Source organism: Cebus imitator, unplaced genomic scaffold, assembly GCF_001604975.1.
Source record: "Cebus imitator isolate Cc_AM_T3 unplaced genomic scaffold, Cebus_imitator-1.0 Scaffold542, whole genome shotgun sequence".
Lineage (NCBI taxonomy): Eukaryota > Metazoa > Chordata > Mammalia > Primates > Cebidae > Cebus > Cebus imitator.
Genome location: NW_016107857.1, coordinates 10,606 through 34,335, shown reverse-complemented (window position 1 = coordinate 34,335; position 23,730 = coordinate 10,606). Strand labels below are relative to the sequence as shown.

Genomic DNA, 23,730 nt, shown 5'->3' with positions numbered 1-23,730 from the left:
TATCCATAGTAACATCAGGAGGAGGACTGAAATATACGAAGATTAAAAGCTATTTTAGACCTGTCCTAACAAAGTTTAAAACTGGCCTAAAGGTAATCAAGCTGATCTGAAAGTAATTTAAAAGCTTGCATTTTTTTATTCAGAAAATCATAGTGTAAGATTAATGATAGGCAATAGTCTTTCAAAAAAATAGATGCAAAGTAAAAGAAGAGAATGACCCACAAGCAAGTAAAAAAACAGTCCATAGAATCAGACCTAAAATGAACAGAAATCATGGAATTGGAAGAAAAGCTGTCAAAATATTTTAAATAAAGCACCTAAAGAGTCACATAAACTTGGTGAAAAAAGAAAAAAAAAAACCTTCTAAGAGATAAAATGCAATTATCTGAAATAAAAATTTATTGGATAGGCTTAATGCCAGATTAAAGAACTCCTAAGAAAAAGTCAGAAAACAATCAGGGTCCAGTTTTATTCTGCTGAACGTGTATATTCTGTTTTTCCAGCACCATTTATTGAAGAGACTGCTCTTTCCCCATTCTATATTCTTTGCACTTTTATGGAAAAGCAGTTAACTGTGTATTTGTGGGTTTATTTCTGGGTTCTCTATTCTGTCCTATTGGTTTATTTGGGGCCCATTTTTATTCAGTAGCATGCAGTTTTAATTACTGTAGCTCCAAAATATATCTTTAAATCAGGAAATTTCATGCCTCCAGCTCTGTTCTTCTTTCACAAGGTAACTGTATATTTGAAATCATTTGTGTTTCCATGTCAATTTTAGAATTGTTTTCCTATTTGTGTAAAAATGCCATTATTATTTTGATGTGGACTGCATTGGATCTGTACATCACTTTGGGTTTGGGACATTTTAGCAATATTAAATTTTCCAATCCATGAACACAGGGTGTCTTTCCATTTATTTGTGTCTTTTAAAATTTCTTTTATCAATAATTTGTAGTTTTTAAGGTATAAGTCTTTGACCTACTTGGTGAAGTTTATTTCAAAGTATTTTATTCTTTTTGATGTGATTTTAAACAAAATTATTTTTCTAACTTCTGAAATAGTTTGTTGTTAATATACAGAAAGAAAACTGATTTTATGTTAATATTTTTAACCTGCAACTTTGCAAAACTAGTTAAGTTCTAAAATGTGTGTGTGTGTGAGCGTGTGTCTGTGTCTGTTTGTGTGGTCTGTAGGGTTTTCTATGTAGAAGCCCATGTCATCTGCAAGCAGAGATAATTGCACTTATTCCTTTCCAGTTTTGATATATCACTTTTTTTTTCTAATTGCTTTGGCTGACGTCCAGAGCTAAAGTAAATAGAGGTGGTAAGAATGGGCATCACCATATCCAAAATCACCTCAGAATGGATTAAAGAATTATACATAAGACTTAACACTGTAAAGAGATATCTGTGTATTTATGTGCATTGCACTATTCACAGTAGTCACAATATGGAAATAATTTAAATGTCTGTGGAAAATGGATGATTAATAAAAATACAATATATACATACAATAGAGTATTTTCAGACTTTTAAAAGAAGGAAAGCCTGCCATTTGCAACAACATGGATGAGCCTATAAGACATTATCTAAGTGACATAAGCCAGTCACAGAAAAAAAAATGCAGCCCGGTTCCACTTATATGAGATTTTCTCACTTACTGAATTAGTTTATTAGTTCTAACAGGTATTTCTGTAAATGTGGAGTGTTTAGGATCATGTAAAATAGTCAAACCCACAGACACAGAAAATTAAACGCTGCTTTCCAGGACTTGGGGACAGGTAAAATTGAGGAGCTGTTCAAGTGGTATAAAGTTTCGGTTACGCAAGATGAGTAAATTCTAGAGATCTCCTTTAAAATAAAGCACTTATAGTTAACAATTGAGGCAGGGACCCAAGAAAATTTTTCAAGGTGATGGATACATCTATTACCTTTATTGCGGTAACTGTTTCACAGATGCATGCATATATCCAAACTCATGAAATTGTATACATTAAACATATGTAGTATTTTGCATGTCAATTATAATTCAATCTATTTTTAAAAAGATTAGTGAACTGTAAAATATAGCATCCCAATTATCGAGACTATTAAAACAGAGAATGCTTTTTAAAAAGAAGAAAAAGGAAATTGTTCGTCAAACAGTGTGGTTTACTAAACATGTAACTGGAGTTCAAGAAGAAGAGTGGGAAATAGAAAATGTTTAAATACTATGTGAATGAGTAACGGCTACAATGGTTAATTTATGTCTCAACTTGACGGGACTAAGGGATGCCCAGAAAGCTGATAAAGCATTATTTCTGGATGTGTTTGGGAGGGCGTTTCCAGAAACAAATTATCATCTGAATAAGTATACTGAGTAAAGAAGATCTGCCCTCATCAATGTGGGTGGGCATCACCCAGTATGTTAAGGGCCCACTCTAATAGGATAAAAAGAAGGAAGGAAGAATTCTCCCATATGGAGCTGGGATAGCTACATTCTCCTGCCCTGGGTCACCAGAGCTCCAGTTTCTTGGGCCTTTGAATTCTAGAACTCACCAGCAGTTCCCCTTAGTTCTCAGGTCTTTGGCCATGGATTGTGAGATACATCATTCGCTACTAGGTCCTCATGACTTCAAACTTGAACTGAATTACAACACCCATTTCCTGGTTCTTCTGCTTGCACACAGCACATTGTGGGACTTCTCCACCTCCATAATCATAATCATCTCAGCCAATTCCTGTAATTAAGCTTTTATAGATCTTTTAAATATAAATATATCCTATTGGTTCTGCCTCACTGGAAAACTAATAGAGTGGCTAAATAATGTCTCAAATGGATGAGCATTATAAACTCACAGATCCAATAAATTTGTGGAAAAATAAACTAAATCTTCCAGAAATATAATGCTATTTTGTTCTGCGGTGAAAAGGTGGTGTATGTATGTCTGGAGTTAGGAAAGAAGAGAAAAAAATGATGCATAGTCTTAGAATGTCTGCAGTATTGCACAAAAGACACCCTTACTTTTTTTAATAGAACATCCTATTAACACACCACATATATCCATCAATGGAATGTAGGTAATCAAAAAGATATAAATGCAAAAAACAATTTATAAAAAGAAAACTTATACAAGACAAGGATAACCTCTCTCACCACTCCTATTCAATATAGTATTGGAAGTTTTGGCTAGGGCCATCAGGCAGGAGAAAGAAATAAAGGGTCTTTGAATAGGAAGAAAGGACGTCAATTGTCCCTGTTTATAGATGACATAATTGTATATTTAGAAAACCCCATTGTCTCAGCCCAAAATCTCCTAAAGCTGATAAGCAACTTCAGCAAAGCCTCAGTATACAAACTCAATGTGCAAAAAATTGCAGACATTCCCATACACCAATAATAGACAAACAGAGACCCAAATCATGAGTGAACTCCCATTAACAATTACTACAAAGAGAATTAAATACCTAGGAATACAACTAACAAGGGATGTGAAGGACCTCTTCAGGAGAATTGCTAACCCCCCGCCAAAAGAAATAAGAGAGGACAAAACAGAAGAAAAAACATTCCATGCTCATGGTTAGGAAGCATTAGTGTCATGAAAATGGCCATACTACTCAAAGTAATTTACAGATTCAATGCTATCCCCATCAAAATAGACAAACGGGATCTAATTAAACTTAAGAGCTCTGCAGAGCAAAAGAAACTATCAACAAAGTGAACCAGCAACCAACAAAATGGGAAAAAAAATTTTGCAATCTACCTATCTGACAAAGGGCTAATATCCAGAATCTACGGAGAACTTAAACAAATTTACAAGAAAAAACAACCCATCAAAAAGTGGGCAAAGGATATGAACAGACACTTTTCAAAGGAAGACATTTATGCAGTCAACAGCAAATGAAAAAAACCTCATCATCACTGGTCATTAGAGAAATGCAAATCAAAACCACATTGATACACTATCTCAGGCCAGTTAGAATGGTGATCACTAAACACAACAGATGCTGGAGAGGATGTGGAGTAATAGGAACGCTTTTACACTGTTGGTAGGAGTGTAAATTAATTTAACCCTTATGAAAGAAAGTGTGGTGATTCCTCAAGGATCTAGAAATAGAAATACCATTTGACACAGGAATTCCATTACTGGGTATATACCCAAAGGATTATAAATCATTCTATTATACAGACACATGCACGCGTATATTCATTGAAGCACTGTTCACAATGGCGAAGACTTGGAACCACCGCAAATGCCCATTAATGATAGACTGGATAAAGAAAATGTGACACAGATATACCATGGAATACTATACAGCCATAAAAAAGAATGAGTTCATGTCCTTTGCAGGGATATAGATGAAACTGGAAACCATCATTCTCAGCAAGCTGACACAAGAACAGAAAACCAAATTCTGCATGTTGTCACTCACAAGTGGCTGTTGAACAGTGAGAACCCACAGACACATGGAGAGGAGCATCACACACTGGGGCCTGGGTGGTTGGGGGTCAGGGGAGGAGTAGCAGGAATCGGGGGGATTGATGAAGGACGGCTTTAGGAGAAATGCCCAATGTAGGTGACAGGGCGATGGATGCAGCAAACCACCACGATGGCACGTGTATACCTATGTAACAAACCTGCACAATCTGCACACGTACCCCAGGACTTAAAGTATAATAAATTTTAAAAAAAGAAATATAAATACTTGAAAAAGCAATACAAAATAAATCTTTTTAGTAGTGAAATAAATGCAAATGTAAACAAAAATATTTTTTTTACCATAACATTGAGAAAATTGAGACAGCTTGATTTTTTTTGTTGTTTTGGTGTTTGGGTGAGGATATCCAATCTCATCTGTTTGGAATAAATGCAATGTCATATAGTATTTGTAGACATTGAGTTACAGGCATATAGAATACTATAAACACTTGAAGAAAACATATAGACATTATTAACCATCAAAGAAAATCAATTAATGTGTATAGTCATAAGATGGTAACAGTTTTTCTTCCTTGCCAGCCAAAAAATGTAAATATTATTTATATGAGACTTTTGTCTTCTTCCCAAGATACAATATAACATGTGTATAGACTTTCCTCTAAACCTTGATATTCTGGTATTTAAAAAAGCTGGTATTTATAAAAGGGTGTATTGGTATTTGGTATTTATAAAAGGCTATAGACACCTTTCCTGTGGATCATGTGGATAATTATTAACACACTATTTCATTTTAATTATGCATTCCTCAAATGCTTTGCTCTCTTGAATTGGGTTCCAGAAGAAGCAACAGACTCTTTATGTCTGAATATATATCTCTGATATATGTATATTGACATAGTTTGTATATTTGTCTCAAATCTCACGTTGAATTATAATCCCCAATGCTGAAGGTAGGACCTGGTGGAACATGTTTGGATCACAGGGGCGGATCCCTGATGAATGGCTTGGGCCATCCCTTTGGTGATAAGTGAGCCCTTGCTCTGGGTTCACAGGAGGTCTGGTGACCATCCCCTCACTTTGGTTTACTCCTGACATGCAAGCTCCCACTTCACCGTCCATCATGAATAAAAATTTCTTGAGGCCTCACTAGAAGCCATGTTTCTTGTACAGCCTGCAGAGCCATGAGCCAATGAAACCTTTTTTATTTACAAATTACCTACTCTCAGGTATTTCTCTAAGCAATGCAAGAATAGCCTATACTATATATTCTACATCTGTATCTGTATAGCTATAGATAGAATTATCACAGTGGATATAACATTTAAAATTAGAAATATAAAAAATTTAGATGATTAGTGTTTATTAAACATCATCTATTTACCACTCAATTTTAAATGAAGGGATTTAACTGTTCTTAAATTAATTGGATGCTTCTTATAGATTAGTTCATGAAATACTCTTTCATGTGGACTGCTACACTTTAATTAGAACTATAATAACTGATCTCAGTCTTGAAATAAATTTGCTTCAACTTTACATATTTTCAAATTGTTTTGGTATATAGAAACTCACTTCATCTTAAAAGTGCCTTATATATCACCAGCAAATGTTCTAATAAGCCCATTTTAAATATAATTAATCAGGTCAGTAAGTTTATAACAAACACTTGGGATATTAATCCACTTAATTCAGTATTATTTTCTCTATAGAAGTGATTGATGAATGTCTTCTTTAAAGTTCCACAAGGTACAAAGAAACTCAGTAAGCATCATTTTTTTTTTCTCTGATTACTACCGATTATAATATAGGTGGTTGTGAACCTTTGTTTTTAGATGATTGATGCATTTCAGAATAACCAGGAATGGAAGAGTTACTTTAAATTTAAATAATAGTTATAGGTTTAGTAAGTTTTTGCCAGCAACAGAATTAGAACTTTATTTTCTGTAAGTATTCATGAAGGTTTTAAACAATGAGTTAGCCTCTTGAGTCCCATCTAAATTTCAGCATAAGCTTAAATGACAATATTTTTTATTTATGCTTCATTTTCTGATTTTTTATACTTCACTGACTTCAGATAGTAGAGAAGCAGTTGAATTACTCTGATAGGCTAATTCTAATTTCCCTATAGCTAATTAAGTATATATACACATACACACACACACACACACACACACACACACACACACACACATATATGAAAATAGGATGCTGTTTCACGGTTTGACTATAATACTGGCTGCTATACTATACAGCATATATGTAAGGAAAATATGTTATAAGTTATAGTATTATATCAAATAATCCTTAGATATGTTTTAAATCTTTCTATTTATATGCCTTATAGTAAGTTTATATATATATAGCTCCAAAAGAACATATGTACATATATGCTATGTGGAATTTATAATTAATATATGTAGCTTATTATAGATTTTATGATAAATACAAATTTTTATAAAGTATGCATTCTTATATGCAATTTTATTTATGCTCAGGAGTCAGAAAAATACAAATATCTGAAGATACTCAACTTCATTTTCTTTGTAGTCATGGCATCTTATTCAAGAAGATATCAGAGATAAAAAAGATAACCAATATTTTTATAATCATAAGTGTTCTAACGAAAAACAGAAAGCTAAGTAAGATTTATTTATATCCAAAAGCAAATATACCAAAATAATGACAAATATTAATCGGTTTTGAGGAGTGAATTGAAATCTTATCTACAGATTAGTACCCTCTCTTAACTACTGCATCCATGAAAAATTTTGTATATGCCGTGATGAGATTTAGATAGAAACCCCTTCATCTCTCATTCATTCAGGGATCACACAGAATTATATGGAGGGAGCCCCGGCACAGGATACCCTGGACGTGTGCAGTGGTTGAATTAGTTATGAAGGAGATTAAAGACAGTGGAAATATGAATTTAAAAAGTATTTCCAAGCTATTTTAAGCATATTATTTCATTTCAAATTTCAATTAGAAAATATATTTAGAATAAAACTGAAATCCCAGACATTTAAAGTGTTACGAAAAGTCAATAAGGAATGTTTTGATTACTAAAATTTTTAATTTATAAAAATTATGCATAGATTAGTCTGATGCATAGTCCATGTACATAATGGCAACTTGTTTTGTCTTGCTTTAAAGCTCAGATTCAAAGTATGGAGTGATTCCAAATGAATTAACCATTTGCACTACTCAGTGTTCTCTGTAAGTTCAGAACTAGTGGAATATTTTTTATATATATTTATATATATATATATATATATATATATATATAAAGTGGAGTTCTCAGGGTTCTCTGTAAGTTCAGAACTAGTGGTATATATAGTTTATATATTTATATAATATATATTATTTATATTATATATTAATAAATATCTAAATATATATTTATATAGAATATATATTAATTATATATAAATATATATAATTTATATAAACATATTATTTATGTATAATTAATATATATAAAGGGGAGTTTATACATATATTTATTACATATATATATAAAGGGGCATTTATTAAGTATTCACTCACATGATCACAGGGTTCCACAATAGGCCATCTGCAGGCTGAGTAGCAAGAAGAGCCAGTCCGAATTCTAAAACTGAAGAACCTGGAGCGTGATGTTTGAGGGCAGGAAGCATTCAGCATGGTAGACAGATGTAGGCTGGGAGGCTAGGCCAGTCTCTCTTTGAACATTTTTCTGTCTGCTTTTATTCTAGCCATGCTGGCAGCTGATTAGATTGTGCCCACCCAGATTAAGGATGTGTTTCCCTTTTCCACCCTACTGACTAAATGTTAACCTCATTTGGCAACACCCTCACAGACACACCCAGGATCAATACTTTGTATCCTTCGATTCAATCAAGTTGACATTCAGTATTAACCATCACACTAATCAAGGGCTATAAGGATCAGCACAAACGCATCATATACTTCCTGTGCAAATACAGTTCATAAGCTTGGAATAGAGAAGTATAGAGTGACATAAAATGATTACCTATCATTAAGATACTACTGATAAGAATAAATAGCTTTAAATTCTAATTTGCCATTTGCCAAAACTTAAACCATTCAAATTGCTAAAGTAATTTCAAGAAAAACAGGAAATCTAAATTATCTACATTTCAAAAATATAGGTTATTTAAACTAAAGTGAAACTGTAGTGGAATAAAAAAAAAAATGAGAATGCACTTATGTTTGTTTATATGTGTGTGTGTGTAAATTTGAGCCTGACACAAAAGAGGTGTATTTTAGCTCTGGTGTTTATTTTGTGGCATTGTGAAAGTTAATTACTTCTTTCAGACAAAGTTTTCTCTTCTTTAAAATAGTATTGTGATATGGATTGGCTGTGTCCCCACCCAAATCTCATCTTGAATTGTCATCCCCATAATCCCCATGTCTCCTGGGTGGGACCAGGTAGACATAACTGAATCATGAGGCAATTTCTCCCATCCTGTTCTCCTGATAGCGAGTTAGTTCTCAGTCAGATATGATGGTTTTATGAGGCACTGCGTCCTGTGCTGAACACTCATTCTTCTGCTGCCCTCTGAAGAGGTGTCTTCCACCATGATTATATGTTTCCTGAGGCCTCCCCAGCCATGTGGAACTGAGAATCAATTAAACCTCTTTCCTTTATAAATTACCAAGTCTTGGGCAGCTCTACAGCAGTATGAGAAGAAGGCAATACATATTGATAATAACTACACTGCAGTATTTTTGCAGGTATTCATCTTAATATATGTAAGTTGCTCCCTCAGTGCTGGGCTCTTAGAAAGACTCACTAAATGCTATCAATTATTTACAACACAGTCAATCAATTACTGGGAAAAACTAAAATGTAAGCTTAGGAAATGTGCAACTCCCAAAACTCAGATAGGAGTTCTAAAATCAATCTACATTTGGTAAAATCCTGTTTATCACTGATCTAATCAATGACCCAAGAAGTAATTTAGAAAGCCATAGTCTTTTATCACATGTTTTCTAAATGTCTCATATCTATAGGAAAATATAAAAATTGAAGATAATGTACAAAATAGGTAACAAGGCAAAACTGCTTATAGTTAATGTCTGCTCTTAGTTATTCATGAAGTCCACAGTAATTTAGAATTTTAAAAGAGGAATTTTCAGTCTTATTAAAATGATTATGTGGGATGGTTTCTATTCCTTTCTTCTGTTTCTCTCACATATACTCTATTCCAGCTGTTACAAGTTATTCACAATTCTCTGATGGCTCCAAGTTCTTTTGCAGCTTTAAGCGTTTAATTATGCTGTTCCCTCTGCCAGGAATGTCTTTCTTTTCTAGTCTGTAAGCTACACATGGGAAAAGGCTGTCTGCTCTTCAGGGCTCTATACTCTGCCTAACACAAAGAGCCTATCATGTGTCATGTACATAACGATATCTGTGAAGACAATTAATATCTCTCAGGAGACTCCCTCTTTATTTCTCAAGTCTTGCCTCAAGAAATATTCAAATCTCTTCCTTAGTTAATCTTTATCTTGTACATATTTTACAGCCATCTATAGAATTAGGTACTTCATAGTTTGAGCTTCCAAAATATCCCATGTTTATGGCTGCTATAAAATTCACCAATAACAGAGACTGCTTAGAAGTGAGAATTTAAAAGGAGAAATCATCGCTAACCTCTTAGAACACTTTCTAAATGTTTTTAAGTATGTATGATCCTCCTGAAAGAATCAAAGTTCATTTAAAGTAAATTATAAAATCTACTATAATGTTTCTGTGCAGACATTATTGAAACATTTTTATAATAGATTGTGAAAATTTAAATACATTAGCAGCTGTAGAATCCAAACAGTAAAAACACAATTGATACATTTTAATTTTAAATATTGTTATCTCAGGAATTTCATAGAGCTATTAGCTTTTTTTAAAAAAGAGCATAGCCAGTTAGCGATTGTAAGTTGAGTTATTTGGAGAAAAAAGAAAATCCAAATATTATGGAAATTTAGCTAGTAAAATAGTGAAACAAAATTATATTACTATATAATAACAAAACTATCTGAAATTTAAGTTGAATTTAAGGCAAAACAACAAATCTTAATTATTTCTGTTGTTCTAGTAGTGTTATAATAAACAAATATAACTTGGTCTTTTTTTAGGCATAAATAGTAAAAATGGGCTCTTTAAAAATTCCCATGTATCACACATTTTGTGCATAGTAGGAGGTACCAACTGGTACCATCCTTTGATTAGTGATGGAAAGTAAAAAATTCTTTGCCTCTTGAAATATGTTACTCTCCTTTGTTTGCTCTTAACTGCATTAGCAACATGTCCCAATTTATTATCATCAGCTTCTAATTTTTAAAAATGTTGGTCAGAGTCGGTCATGGTTGGTGTTAGGCTTTTCTAAAATAATTTATATCATGTTTGCTTCCCTTCTCTGAGTTTTATGCTTGTCTTACTCTTTTACTTTTCCACACCATATAGGAAACAGCCTAAAAATAACCTGAGAAGTTGTACTTGCAGAGGATTTGTGGATCATTCATTATATTCTATGTTCTCTTTCTGTGAGCAGCAGTTACATTTTTAACTAAGTTTTTGGACATGGTGAGAGTGAAGAAGTGAGAGAAAAAGAAATTATTTATAGAAAATTGTCAGTGGTAGACATGATTTTCCCTTGGAGCCTTTCCTAATTTTTCATGCAAAAATAGCTTTTCTTTTATGGAAGTGAATTTTATGGTTTGGTAATTGTAGCAAATCTCAGATATGTTTAGTTCAATAAAGTTCTAAGCCTGGCTATTCCTAAACAATTTGTTACTTAGTCCATTAATCTATAAATTTCATGTATTCCATTTGCAGAAAATTCTCTTACTGCTTAAAATACTAAACTTTTATTCTCAGCTCATGTCCTGTAGTTTATGCATTTTCTCTCATTGTTTTAAAATATAAAAAGGGTATTAAAATAAGATAGTCAGTAAATATAATAGTAGTGTTAATTTACAAGGGGCATTACAGCTTTAAGACTAGCAGATAAAACTGAAATGAGCTTGACATTGACAAATGCAAATAATTTTATGCCCACTATTAGCTAAACCTGGCCAATCTGGTGTACATTAGGCCAATGTAACATAGAGATAGATTGATTCACAATAATACTAAGTAGTCACAGTAATAGTACAATTGATGAACACTAATATATTAACTTTTAAATCAAGTCCTAACTTATTAAATAATTGACATCATTAGAAAAAAGAGTATATTCCCTAAATCATTCATTCATCTATCCATTGAATAAATAAATATACCTTAAGTGATTTCATCAGTCACCATATCTTTGAATAATGGTCTGAAAAGAATGTTACTTCATCTCATATCTGTCTGTCCTAAATTTAATATTTTAATATATGCAAATTTTAAAATAGCAATTTCCTATTTTTATATATGCTTAAATGTTTAGGATTCTATTAAAAATTGTATGAGATTATTATAATATACTATATGTACTCCCAGTTTATATCATTTTTGTGTTATTATAATATTAATAATCTAGACATTTTAGCTCATCATACTTGAATTAAGTCACCAAAAATTGATTAGTTATTTTTTATGTGCATCCATATCTCATATTCTGGCAGTATTAGAAGCATTATGTTTATTAGTCTAATTCCTTTAAATTTAATTTGGATAAATAATTTTAAATCTGAAATCTTATTAATATAAAATTTTGAAAGATGCACACAAGAAACAAGAAAAGTTAAACATCTGTGGTTCCATTTACCATATACAGAACACACTGTTAGTATTATGGATTATTCATACAAATTTATTCTACTGGGTGAAATGGTGAACATTTATATGCATCACTTTATAAGAATATTGCTATCCATAAATAAACAAATATATTTTGTGAAACAGCCTTGCCCTGACATGTGAATAACTGTTTTCTACATCTTCATATTAACATGATAATTATGAACAGTTTCCAATATTATCAAATATTCCTTGAAAATATATTATAGTCACCATAATGTGTTGTACTTTATGGTAAAGATATATAAGAATGTATTTCAAAACTTTACTATAATTGCTATTGTAGTAAAAATTTTTATGCCTATGTTTTTCTACAGTTCTGATTTTTCTGTTTTTGAATGTGTAAATATATTGAGTGAATATGTAACTTTAAAGGCTTTGTTAGACATTGTAAAAATAATTTCAAGTAATGCCTATCTTTTGAGACATCTAATTTCTCATGCATTATAATACAACAATCAAGTGCTTGTTACATTTTCCACATATATCTTGCTGTCATTTGTTTCTAGATTTTTGCCTAGTTAAATTCTATTCAATAATTAAAATTTAGTCCAAGAATTGCTGCAGAAAGCTTTACACAAAGTTCCCAGGCTGGGTGAAATGCCCTTTTCTGTGCTCCTGTAATAGAGCTCTGCATATCCCAAATTAAGTGTACTTATTTTTGCATATTTCTATGTCTCACTTGAGAATAATTGCCATGCTCTCTTTGTATCCCCTGTGACCAGCAAAATGTCTAGCATGTGGTAAACATCATATAATGTTATTTTTAAATCAATCATTAATTTATATACTATGTAATCAACAAATTGTATTTTTCAGCAAACTTTCCATGTAGGCAAATATTATTTCTCATATTTAGTTTGAGAAAAATAAGTGTAAAATGTATGATTTACATAGAGTGATATAGCTAGAAAATGCATTCAGGATTTTCTGGGGCTAGATACAGACCTATGAATTCTATTATATTAATATCATCAAATAGTCCAATTTGACACTGGACCATCTATGATGATATGGTCAACGGATATGTAAAATAGGTCTGGAACTTAGCATATATAAAATCATAAAAATTATCACTCTTCATAGATATATGATACTAATAACAAATTTATGCTATCTTTTTCATCGTGTATTATTTCTACATTTTTAATTTCTTTGTCATTAAAAATAATCTGAAAGAGCTGCCATTAAATAATACATGGTAATAAATATTTATTAAAAATATTCACGTATGAATTTAAGGAAGAAGGATATGATACACACATTATTAATAAATATTACTCACCAATACAATATTTTTTTAAAAGCATCTTGTTGGTATAATAGGTAAAATTACTGTTTTTTAAAAATTTGACCTCAGCTAGAGGAGTATTTTTTTGGAAGCTCATTTTTATCTACTATAGTAACTCTTATTATTTTAAAATTGCACCGTTTATCAGTAAAATGTTATAGTGGAAATAGCACAAGCCTTGAAACCAAACAGACCATAAATTTGAAAGCCATGTTACGTCACATCAGGATGTATGATGATAGGAAACTTATTACACTTTATGATCCTCACTGTAAAATTAAGATAGAAGTAAACGTCCTAATAACGTTGCTAGAGAACTTTAAAACATAGTAAATATAAAGGTTTTATATATTGTGGATATCAAATAAATGAGAGTTTCACAGTTTCTATTTCATTGCCAGGTAGACACCGATGCCATATAAAACTGAAGAAAATCGATATTGGGTCTGTTTTTACTTGCTTTTTATACACTGTATAGTGTGTTTTCCTTTGTGTGATCATCAGATTTACAAGAGAAGAATGTAGGCTTTGAATTATAAACAGTTTTGTTATTAATATGTAAAGTTGGTTTGAATTGGGAAGTGTGATTGGTTGTGATGTAGCCTAACAGTGAACTGGCTTGGGCGTTTTAGTGGCAGCTGATTAAATCCATAGCTTTACCCAGTTAGGTGAACAAACAGAATTGCCATACTTTCAAGACAGCTTGATGTAGCAGTTACAAACTTACTACTGTCAAAAACTCTCTCACCTGACTAGAGAAATAACAGTTCTTGACAACTCAAAAAAGCTGTAAGCTCCTAAAATGTGTTCCGATTCTTTATCTTTTGTCAAGTATGGATTTCATGTGGCTCGCAAATATATTTCTTTACTAAAGACCAAATATGAAGAGACATAGTCTGCACCATGGGGGATTGCCAAAACTCCTGTAGAAAATCCACAACCTTTCTGGCTTGAGGAACGAGAGAGGAGAGTTTAGGTAACCAGTGCCTGTCTAGTGAAGAATGGAAATTCCAGAAAACAGAGACAACATGGTAAAATCTAAAATATGCAAAACTCTATAAAAATAGATGTCCTAATAGTACTATTTGTAACCACAGTAAAATTTTAATTTTATATCAGAGTTTACAAAGCTCTATTACATACTCAAGTTAATCCTCATTAGAAATTGTAAAGTGTTTAAAGTATGTATTTTTTAACAGAGCAAGACTCAGTGTTTAATAAACGTACCAAAAATAAAAGAAAGTGATGTAAATGTGTACCAAAACCAGATTATCTAGTTTCAAGTTTTCTGTTCTTTTCGCTTTGATTTGGAGTTTGACTATGTGCATCTTCAGTGAGGCCTCTATTTTTCATATTAAAATTAAAAATTAAAAAATAATACAAATAAAAAATATATATTATATAATTTTTTAAAAGATGGGGCCTAATCAACAGGCATTAGGAAGACAAAAACATATTTTAAGAGGGAGTGGTTAAATTCATTCAGCTCTTGGGTAAGGAACTGAGTCAGGATGGAATGGGTGACATTCATTGAGAATAGTAATTGCAGAGGACACCTTATTACTGGCAAAAGCTGCCTGCTATTATTTCTGCATTTTATTGGCAAAGCCCTCCTTCTGCATGTTAAGATATTTATAATGTGTCAGGCTGAGGTGGTTAATACAGAGTGTCTACTTGATTGGATTGAAGGATGCAATGTGTTGTCCTGGGTGTGTCTGTGAGCATGCTGACAAAGGAGACTAACATTTGAGTCACTGGACGGGGAGGGGCAGACCATCCTCAATCTGGATGGGCATAATCACATCAGCCGCCAGTGCAGTGCGAATGAAAGCAGACGGAAGAACATGGAAGGCTGAGACTGTGTGAGTCTTTTGGCCTCCATCTTTCTCTTATGCTGGATGCTTCCTGTTCTCGAACATCAGACTCCAAGCTCTTCAGGTTTTGGACTCTTGGACCTACATCAGTGATTTGCCAGAGGACCTTCAGCCTTTGGCCACAGTCTTGAAGGCTACACTGTCAGCTTCCCTACTCTTGAGATTTTTGGACTCAGGCTGGCTTCCTGCTTCCTCAGCTTGCAGACAGCTTATTGCAGGACTTCACCTTGTGACGGCATGAGTCAATTCTCCTAATAAGTTCTCATTCATATATTCAACCATCCTATTAGTTCTGACCCTTTAGAGAACCCTGACTAATACCAGCAGTGGTTCTACATAAACAGAATTTTAAGGATAGATTTCTTTAGTTAGTTTTGAGGTTTTGGCTGCTTAATACGATTAGACCTAAAAATGCTAAGAACTCTAACAGTATGGAAAACGCTGATAGTCCTTGGTGTGAACTGTTTAGAGACTGAAGCAAAATAAACGCATTTGATACTCTTGATTCACCACTCATAAGGAGCAAGCTCTTTAGTGACTCTATACATAGTTTCGTTGACCGTATGTGGAAAACCAAGGAATATAATGAAGTTGGTTGATTACTCATAAATTCACTGGACAAAGTGATGAAATAAAACAATAAAAGGGACTCTAACTTCTGGCTCCAGAAGCACATATTGAGCCTCAAATCTTCTAAGATTGCCCCGGTGAGTCTTGTCTTTGTAAAGAAAGAGATGAAATCGTGGAAAATCACATGCAAGCTGTTATCATGCAAGTGGCTGACCTGCAATGGAAAGTGCATGCCCAGCCTCCCTGGGTGTCCACTGTAAAAGTGAGGGCATGGACTGGAAAGGAATGGGACCCTGCAACTCGGAATGGGGATGTGTGGGAGGACCCTCATGAAGCTGGGAACACTGAGCTTATAAACTCTGATCAGCCTTTTTGGACAAAAGCAGCAGCTTCCTAATCCCCAGTGGTGGCAACATCTTCTCCCTGACCCACCATGCCATTAGCCTCTTCACCTTTGCCAAAGGCGGTAAACCTGGCACTGCCTGAGGCAAGGGTGACGGCCTGAGGCAGTTTCCAGGCCACACAATTCTGACTCTCCTCAGGACTCACCCCAACAGGAAATACGAATGTAACTCTCCCAACTAAGCTGCTGATTATTATTTCAGCTTTGTTACTGTAAAATGACCTAGCGGATCCTCCGTTATGAACCTGAAATATTCTCTCTGCTTTGTTCTGTTTTTAGGAATCTCGTAAACAACTCGGGCAAATGTGATAATATATCCCCTTCAGCATTTGCTCCAATCTCCATTGAGTGTGCTTTTCTTTTCTGCAAAGACTAGAAAGAAAAAGGCTACATTTCTAAGATTCCCTTACATCTAGGTCCTCAATCCAATTTAGGTTCTGCCAATCAGATACAACCCTGTGAGACTTGTATTTATAACTGAGATAAGTAAAGAAAAAAGAAACAGCACCAACACATCAATTTTGCTGAGATGGATCTATCACATAAAGTTCCTCTGGAAGCAGTCAGGGTTTTGTTTTGTTCTTTTTTTTTTTTTTTTTTTTTTAATTTGGGTTGCTGCTAAGTGGAGTGATCATGAAACCAGTGTTTGGGACAGTGGCTTACTGATGTTCTGCCTTCCTGAATATTGTTTCCTTCGCAGGCCTCTGAACACAATTATTCATAAATTGTTTTTGGGGATGCAGCCTACACCTTTCTAATGACTCTATAAGCACACAATTAGCTTTACTAAATGCCATTCTACTTAAAATAGGTAGAATGATTTCTGTTCAGCAACTAAACCCTAACAGATGAATTATCTTTCAAGACCCTCACTAGATAGCAGAATTACATTCTTCTTTGTAATTTGTTTGTTTCTTCTTTGTTTTAAAATTCTTATTTCCTTACATTTAAATAGATTTTTCCTACTTTCCAACTTTACTTAATTGTGAAATATTTGAGAAAAAAAACTGCTATACTTGTCTATTTTTTAAATAACTTGTTCTTATCAAATAAATTCATATATTTTTAAGTGACATGGTACATGAAATCTTATTAAGTAGTACAAACCCAGGAGTTGTTTCTGAGCCTAGTTCTAAAAGATAATTAACTTTCTATGCTCCTAACAATTTCCAGATTTTATTCAATATAGCTAATGTATATCTATTATACATGACCTACTATATTTAAATCAGTCTTCAATATTATTATGTATTCATTTAAAAACTCCATTTTAATGCCACACACTGTTTTAGTAACTAAAGTCCATGACCTACTGAAGCGGTGTCACTGTCGGGGGTAAATACCCAACATTCATTGCCTCACACCAAGGAAATCCAGGACATAGACATCCAAGATGTGAGTTTATGACCAGAGGTTTAATAGGCAAGGGAAAACAGAAAAACAGTAAGTTCTCTTTCCTGCAAAGAGAGAGAGGGGCTCCCCAGTGGGTCTTCTGGTTTTGTGGTCAAACACATGGGATTTTACAGACAAGCTCCAGGAGGTAGTGAGTGATTTACAGAGGGCCCAAGAGACTGGTCGGACCAGGTGTGCCATTTGCATAGTGTGCACAGAAGCTGGCCATCCCACCCTAAACTTTTATTATGCAGATGAGGTCTCTACCTGGCTGGTGCCATTGCCTGCTTTTTTACTGCCCAAGTGGCAACAAAGGGAAGAGGGAACCTTTATGTTGAAGATACTACCAGGTTTCCAGGCATCCCTTTTCAATTGGCATAGCTCCCCGCATTTACCTACACAAGCTTTTATATATATATACACACACACACACACACACACACACACACACACACATACACATATATTTTTTTAGAAAGACGGGGTTTCACGATGTTGGTCAGGCTGCTCTTGAACTCCCAACCTCAGGTGATCCACCCGCCTTGGCCTCCAAAGTGCTTGGATTACCTATGCAAGCTTTTAGCTTGCTGTTCTATGCTTGCTGCTTGAGTTTTCAGGCTGCCTTTTGTTAGAAAAGAAATATTTTTTTTTTTTAAGATGGAGTCTGCTCTGTCACCCAGGCTGGAGTGCAGCAGCAAAATCTCAGTTCACTGCAATCTCTACTTCCAGGGTTCAAGTGATTCTCCTACCTAAGCCTCCCAAGTAGCTAGGTTGACAGGCTCCCAGGACCACACCAGGCTAATTTTTTCATATTCGTAATAGAGACAAGGTTTCACCATGTTAGCCAAGCTGGTCTCAAACTCCCGACCTCAGGTGACCTGCCCACCTCGGCCTCCCAAAGTGCTGGGATTATAGGCATGAGCCACTGCACCCAGTCAATAAATGATTTTTGAGTCTGCTTTTTATTAAAAGGCACCTTACTGAGGCCTCTTTTACCCTCACCATCTGCCTAAATAATTTGTTTCTAGCTCCTGTATCACTGTTACATATAAACTGATAAATGCAGAATATTGTCAGGTAGTAACAGATAGACACAAACAATAAGGCGAGGTAAGGAGTTAGCTAATCTTTTTAAATTATCTGTCATTCCTATCAATATTGGTGAATGTATCAGATAACCTCTCAGTTCTCCATTTGCTTTTTTCCTAGAGCTCCTCTTTTGGAGTACTCTGCCCTCCTTCACCATGTGTCCCTTTTGTGACAACATGTGTCACGTCACTATAAGCTGTTGTTCGATAACGTAAAACCAATTGAGTAGCTTTTTTTTCACACATCCTCCAAGTGTCGTTATGTTTTTACTAAACCTCAGGGCCACTCGGTTTCTCCAAGGAGGAATCTACCCATTTCCTATCATGAGACGTGTATAGGCCTACGTGCTTGACTTTAATATTTCAGAAGTAAGAAAAGGGGAGTTGAATTCAGTACGTTGATTTCTCCAACTCCACTCATTTCTGCCTCTGCTTCATTTTTTGCTTTCCATGGTACTTGATTGGCTTGCTTCTTTTTTATGTTCTTTCTAAAGGTAGTTAGATTGCAACTTCTTCTGTTCTGCCCAGTTAGCTCAGTTTCACCACCTGTTTTTCAGCTTCTGAAAATTTACTGAAGTCACTGCATATATTATTGTTTCCTTTTTTGTTTTTATCCTTGTGTTTTTATGATTATTTTATTCCTTCACTGAGATTTACTGAGAAGTTTATTGAGATTTATTTGGTGGAAGAGTACAAAACATACAACTATGTTTAACTAGAAGCCTTAATCTTATCTATGTTTATGTTCTCAATGATCCAAGCTAGCACATAACAATAGTTAAATCTTGTGTTAATTTGAAAATGTTTAGATACTTCTAAGCAATAAATACTCAACATATATAGCAACAGACACTAAATCATAAGTATTTTAAAAGTCACAGTTTATATTATTGGTCAAATCTCTCAGTTTCTTTGGATCCCAATTTCACATATTAACAATAATAAATTTGGAATAATTGGTTTCTAAAGTAATTTCTGACACCAAGAACAACTAACTTATTTTTCCATTTGATCTCTAAGCACCTTTCAGCACCATATCCTCTTATTTTTTCAAACAATCACGTTCTTGATTTCTCTCACACCTCTCGATTTTCATTCTACGTATCTAGCTATTTCATCTATGTATTCTCCTCTGTACAATTTAGAGTCTTTTGCTCAGTATTCTTTACTGAGGATTTAGCTTTTCTTTGATGAGAATGTAATTCTTCCTTCTAGCTGGTTCTGGATTCCACATTTTTTGCTTTGAATTTTCTATCCTGGCAATATGATCCATGTCTGCTGCTTAAAATACCATCTCTAGAAAATAACCTCTGAATGTATAGCTCCAGTGAGACCAGACATCACCACCAACTTCTTAATTGGTATCTGCATATGGATAAATGAAAGTCAAACAGTCCTCAGTGAAGCTCATCATTCATCTCTCACTATGTTTCTCCTTCGCTATTCCCATTTTAATGAATCATTTATGGTGAACATTGTTATGTAAGACAGTAACTTGGGAATTGTCCTTAATGCTTCCACTCTCTACCCTTATATACAATTCAACATTGAGATTTGTTTTAATTCGCTTCCAAACTACCTCTCAAATTCATTAATACTGTCTACATTTATACCATTAAAACTCTAGACCAAGCATCACCATCGCTTGCCTTAGATGAATACAGAGTCCTCCTAACTGGTCTCACTATCACTTTCTGTTTTCCAGTTAACTTTCCACACTGCAAAAAGAATAACCATTTTAGAAATCACATCTGTTCAGGTTGCCCTTTAAAACCCTTCTATGGATTCCCACTTCTCTTAGGAGCAACAAAAAATATTCTTCATTTGGCATACGAGTCCTGCATGATCCTTCCCCAGCTGTTTGAGTATATTTGGCTCATTATAAACAGGAATTGTAGAACTGGAGTGCTTAGGATCAAATCTGAAATACTTTACTCATTAGCTGTGTGAACTATACAAGGTATTTTCTTCTCTGAGACTCGTTTTTCAGATGAGTTATTAATACTGAGTACCTGCTTCATATAATTGTTTTAAAAATCGAATTAGCTATCACATATAAACTACTTGACTTTATATGCCTTTCACACAATTGAAACCTCAATTTATGATAGTATTATTACCTTTTCATTCTCTTCTTATTACCATCTCCCTCTGAATCTCTGTATTTTAACCACAATATTGTTTATTTGCCTTAGTTGTTCCAAGTACACATGCTCAGCCCTTTCCCAGTATTTACACATACAGTAGCACTTTCTCTCCGTGGAATGTGCTCCTCCCTCCCACCCACACCTCCACCACTGCTGATTCAATTCCCGTTAACTCATCCTTTAGGTTTCAGCTTTCCTGAAAACTGTCCCCTAACATTAAATCAGTTTCCACTATTCTAAGATTACATAGCACCCTGTACTTTCATTCACAGCACACATCAGTTTATAATTAAATATTCATAATTATAAAAATATCTTTCTTATCAACTATACCATATGCTCTGAAAATATAAAACATATATCATGTTACATTTAGTATGCATTAGTATTTTCTCATTTATTTATAGAAAATGCTTAAAATGTTTTATAATTATATCGGAAAAATATGTTGTCACTAGTTGGGGAAAGTTATGCAAAATTTGCAAATAGGCAAAGGGATGTAACATATCCTTTCAGTGTCAGTCAAGGGCATTGTTTAGCAGGGTAACCCAAAGACTATTTCCTTTTCTAGGAGAATATACCTGTGATAGATTTGTACCCTCTTCTATATAATTATTGTCCAGAACCTGTAAAGTGACAGTTTGCAGATTTCTTACCAGTAAAAAAGAATAAACTTGAAGTTTACGGTTTTTGCCTTCTAACATATTAGTCAGTGTCACATTCAACTAAACATTTACAAATATTTCTTGTTTTAATGTTTCTAAATATCTACAGATAACAGTTACTCAAATGCTCTTTCAATTAGCTTTACTATCCCTCTGGTCCCCTCAATAATCAAATAATGTTTATTCATTTTATACATTCATTTTACCTTTTATGAATAATATTTTTAAAAATTATATTTGGCATAATCAGTTGATCTACTAGATTATATCACTGCTGTATTATGCTAATTGGTTCAGTGGTTGCCTGAAAACTATTGGTTCTAATGGATTATGTAATAGATTATAAATAAATAGCCTGCCAGACACATTTTTTTCTGGCAGTTATATTATTTTTATTACATACAGTGTGATATAAAAATTGATTCACTTTTATCTCAATTTGGACTAAAGCCCCAACACAATAGAAACCAACTGTTCCCATATTCCAAATTGAATTGAGATTACACTGTTCTAAGTAGAAAGGAAAGAAAACTTTTCTCTTTTAAAAATAGTTAGCTTCACAAGCAACATAAAGACAATAAAAGTATTGTTATTTAAAGATGAGGAGAAGACTTTTGGTTACTGCTTTTAATATGTTGAGTCTCATTCACGTCGAGCAGGAGGCACTTCCCGCTTCATATAATGTGAAACCGTAGGGGTTCTTCAAAGCCCACTCATAACTTTGCACGATTCCCCTGGAGCTTGAGAAAGTACAATAAACTGTTCTCTAATGCATATCTTTTTAAATAGTAAGACTTGATTATTAGTTATTAGGGTGAGTCAAGAATAAAGGTGTTTGAGTTGACTCAGCCTTTTCATAACAACTGACATAAATCAGTATTTTCACTCTGTTGCTTGTGAGACAAAAGGACTCAAATGATTAGAGATGCATGAGTGTGATAAGCATTCTTTGTTACAATTTCACAGCCAGGTGATATGTGATAGTGAAAGCAAGGCTTAGACTGAATTATACCACTCACAGAAAAATTCAGGAGACAAGTCCCAGTCATTGTACCTGTTGTGGTAGCAGTATTAAATTAACCTTCTCATCTAGTAAGATGGCAGATTCCTAGAAAACACTGGGGCACAATGGACAGAATAAAAGTCCTGGACCAAGGCCCTCACTCAGGAAAATGTTAGTCTGAGAGCTCTCTAGAGTTTGTTCCAGGGCCAAATCTGTACAAGTTCATCAGCTAATAAACATTGCTTGACCACTACTCATTTCAGCAAATAAATTTATTTCTAAATTCCCTTAAACTGGTCAAGTCTTCCATTGTGTACTGAGAAAATGATAGTTCAAGAGTTTTTAGTTGAAATCGGCCTATGACTTTAAAAATCTTGCATGGATTTATTTTTATCTCAGTAAAAATCGGAAAAGTTATTAATTGCAAATGCTAAATCACCACCCCAGTAGTGAGTATTCCTAAGTATTTCAAGTTTTAACCAAGAACTTATAAAATAAAATATTAGTGCATATTTCAAAAGTTTTACTTATGATGTTGAATTTTCTTCAATAAATTACTGACAGTAGAAGACCTAAAGTTTCATAGGTTTTTCTAGCAAAAGAATGGTTAGTCTGTTTGCATAGGACAAAACACAGGCCATTGCCAAATGTAACTAGTCAAAATAGAGTTACTCTTTGCTTCCCTTACAGAAACCATAACTGAGAGGTTCTCAGTGGTGGGGCAGTGGATGCTGAAGGACCTACACATCAGGACAGACAATGTCAGCTTTAAATGTCTGCCCTACCAGACAACCTGACGTTCCTTCACAGCATCATTAATCAAGTAGGAAGGTTCATGTCACTCCCTGGCACCAATCGTGTATGGAAAGCTTGTCCTTTGAGGGGAAGATTATTGTGTTTCAACTTTGGATGAAGTTTATAATTTTTAAATTAACATACTGGATTGAACAAAATAATTACTGAACTGAGACTGCGTATGAAAACTGGAAGTTACTTGAGAAGTTTTCATCTTAAAGTGACAATGACAGCCAGGGACGTGACCTAGTTTTCATCCAAGGGAAGAAAAGGCAAAAATGAGTCCTACAGCATTC

At 33.9% G+C, this 23,730-nt stretch overlaps 1 long non-coding RNA gene across 1 annotated transcript; it reads left to right on the top strand.

Moving 5' to 3' along the window:
• Window positions 1–1,986: 1,986 nt before the first annotated feature.
• Window positions 1,987–8,076, top strand: LOC119468970. The gene is made up of 3 exons (XR_005197788.1): window positions 1,987–2,002; window positions 3,993–3,997; window positions 7,942–8,076. It is a non-coding gene; the product is annotated as an uncharacterized LOC119468970 (long non-coding RNA).
• The last annotated feature ends 15,654 nt before the right edge of the window (window positions 8,077–23,730 follow it).